This window comes from Protobothrops mucrosquamatus, unplaced genomic scaffold (genome assembly GCF_001527695.2).
Source record: "Protobothrops mucrosquamatus isolate PMUCROS unplaced genomic scaffold, P.Mucros_1.0 scaffold_6, whole genome shotgun sequence".
In the NCBI taxonomy this organism is placed as follows: Eukaryota; Metazoa; Chordata; class Lepidosauria; order Squamata; family Viperidae; genus Protobothrops; species Protobothrops mucrosquamatus.
This window is the reverse complement of record NW_015386082.1, coordinates 2,080,516-2,084,103: the sequence shown is the minus strand read 5'-3', so window position 1 is coordinate 2,084,103 and position 3,588 is coordinate 2,080,516.

Here is a 3,588-nt window from a genome sequence, read left to right as displayed (position 1 = left end):
CAAGAGATGGGTTTTTTTAGTAGTGGAAAATGAAAGCAGAGTGGATTGCTGAATTATATTGAAACTATAACTGTTGGCCTCTAGCTGAGAGAAAGTCCCTATTTCTGAATAGGCATGGATACATTTGTGCTATCAACAAAGATTGCCATGCAGGATACAAAAATGAGAGTGGCTAGTTAAAATTGGATTTAATCTCTAGGCACAAAATTTGTTTGCTAGGAAAGGTGTCCTAATTTTAAGGGTTACAGATGTTCCCAGCTGAACTGCAGGATCTTCATAGTTGCACGTTTTTTCTTCTTTAAAAAAGACTTCAGCTGCTGAAAATCTGGAGGTCCACATATTTTAGAGGCTACCCAGTAGAGAGAAGACCAATGTTATGCTTCAAACAGGAACCAACAATCTACTCAAAAGAACACAAGGTTTTATTTGCAGCGGTTCCTTAAGTAAATATCTGTTGCTATCTGTTTGGCAGAATGATTTTTCAGTTCCCGTAGATCACCAGTGCAAAGTTCATGTTGTAAAGAAGTCAGCCTTATCCATGTGCAAACTTGAGTATGAGAGGCTGCTTAAATAGATAGGAGTCACTTTTAGGAAATGGGATTTGCTAATGGGAATCTACCAATAGTTTTTTTTTCTCAACATAATTTCTTGTCACACTGTCAGAGACCTTTTATGTTTGCTTGGATTAAAGTGCATTAGTGTATACTTATCTACTGAGCCAGGATTTCTTGTGTATTTATACAATGGGCACTGATGTAACAATCAAAACATAGTTGGAACAAATGCTTTCACCTGATCCAGTGGCTTTAATAGAACTTCAAAATTCTGCTAAGGTTGATGAACAGCTGGTTGAAACTGAAACACTTGTTCCCTTATTGGTTCTCATCCCTACTACTAGTTGTTGGAACACCTTTGTATTCTGTGAAAGTAAAAAAAGAATAACTGTTCCTCTAAAGGCAACAAGTGATCCCTGAGATTAAAACAGTGACTATCGAAACTTTTAGTAGGATTTAAGACATCCTAACCACCATGGATCTTACACTAAAGTTGTAACTTGATTTTTCATTGAAATCATGAATGCAGTTGGATATTGCATTCAACGAGATATGTTTGAACTGCTGTACTTTGAACTCTACAATATGGGAGGTTTAGTCATCTTTCCTGTATCCTTTATTTAAAATTGCGAATTTTAGGAAAGCATTATTCATCTCAGCAGCAAAGGAACTAGAAATTTCCTATCCAGTAGTCTGTAGTAGGGCACGAGCTTGACTCTCTCAGTGAAAACTAAAAATGTTATCAAAATGTTTAATTTTAAGAATTTTATCAGTCAGTTTGAATTCCCAAACTCAGATTCTGAATTTTAGCTTTCAAATAATGATAGAAGCCTTGAAACCAAAATCTGGCTTCCGAGTATTGAGTTATGGGATAGGAAGAGAAAGAAAGTAAAGAGAGGCTAAAACGAAGTTGTAGGTTATAAATCTGAGCTTCTTTTGGGTGTTTTGGCTTAAATAGTATTGATGGCTCTTATTCCTTTAGGATAAAGAATTGGATACATATATTCTTTCCTTTTCTCTATTCCCAAAGCAATGATCACTTGTAGCTGAGTTTTGTTTTTGGCAAAGTAAGACCCTTTCATCTTTGGCTGATGAATGGGGTCAAGTTGACTTCCTTTTGGCTGTGACTGCATTCCTGGCAAGAAAAATAATATAGCTTCCCTAGAACTCTAGATTTCCCTCGTTGCTTTCTGATCCCAGTGTTCATTTTTTTGAAAAATTAACCCAGTGTTATCTTTCTACTTCTGAAGTGGCATGTCAACACCTCAGAATTACACATATGGGCTGTTCCCAATGCCCATGCATGTACATAAGTAAGATTACAAGAGGGAAAAATGGAAACACTTTACCACTAAAGACTGAAACTATAATTACGCAAATCCTCAGTGCAGATTTATCATTGCTCACCCCAATTTATAAAATTAACAAGCTGGTCTTTCAAGATGTGCAGGGCAGAAAAAAAATAGCATCTTTGATCTGTATGTTACAAGGCAGTAGTTATGTTCAATTTCCAATGTGTTTTGGTACTGATAGAAATTGAGAATTGCTGTATTTTTTTATTGTGGGAACCACTATTGTAGTTTCGCTTTATTGCACAGAATGTAGTTATGTGTAAGGATTGGATTTTTTTAAAAAAATTATTTTGCATGATTTTAGTATTTTTGTGCCTTCTACTTGACTGTGTACAGAATTAATGTCTATTGAAATTCATGCTATTGGCCACAGGCCTTATATGTTTGAAGTCTTTTATTTTTGTTCAATCTTTATTTTGCCATCCTACCCAAACAATCTATTGTAAATCTGTATATATAAAATAGAACTAAGTTTGTATTTCATGTGCCTCACTAGAATGTAAAAAAAAAAGATTATTCATTTTGTACAGAATGTTTTTCTTTTACTTAGATGCACTAATTTTTGTCCTGAGCACATAGTGAAATAACTGGTTAGATCTGTTTTTTTTAGCATTGCTGTGTTAAATGGAATTATCTCTTGCCCTTTTGTAAAAATTCAATTCACATTCATTCGCTCTCACATACACAAGCTATGATCCTTCCTGATTTATTGTCTTTATTTATAATGGGTTGCATCATTTCTGTCCCGTTTTAGAGTTTACAGCAAATTAAATTGATGGCTTAACTAAATATGTTATTTATTTCATTCTAAGAGGGATTGTGAAGTTTCTTCACTTTGTGTCAGATGAATTGAAGCAAAATCTCCCTCAGTTAAATATTGAGTTCCAAGGCCATTCTCTCAGCTTCAGTTCCCTTCATTTATCCCACCATAAGGGAATAATCCTCTTGCCTTAACTTGTAAGATTGCTGAGTTAATAAACTATGTTGAATGCCAGAAAAATATACTGCAAATACTTAAGTATTTACCAGCTTTCAGGAGTGATTTTTTTTCCAGCCTCTGGGGAACAAAACTGCATTACTACTCTGAATATTATGGGATGTTACTTTACACCAAACTTTACTCAGTCAGCTTTGCCTGTTCTAATTGACAGTGGCTTTCTGGAGTGGCAGAGAAAGCTTTCCTGTTGCCTGAGGTTTTCACCTTAATATGCCAGTTTAGCACAGAATCCTTTGCCAAGCTGAGCATAACTCCAGACCTCATTTTTACATTAGTTAATGTTCCTCGGTAGTATCACCAAATCTATCCCCAATCGAGAATAATTTTCACTGGGATTTTCATCAATGTTTTTAAGACTGTACATTGATAATTTACTAAGAACATGGTTTCCTCCCCTCCCCCCCCAAAATATCTCTATGGGTCTGCCTTAACTTGAACAACTCAGGATTCCTGAGATGTGGCTACTCCAGTAATTGCTTCTGAAAGACTCATTAGCAGTACATAAATGTATTAGCATGTTCCAGGTTGTGTCCAGGAGCTGAGATGGAGACAACCTCCAAACCACAATTCATGGGGTTCACACATGCCATAGAGAGCAGCACAACGCCTAGAGAGCAGTTGGAGGGCTAGCCGAACCGAATCCGACCGAGCACAGGTAAGGGTACATGTTAGATCCTACCTTGTG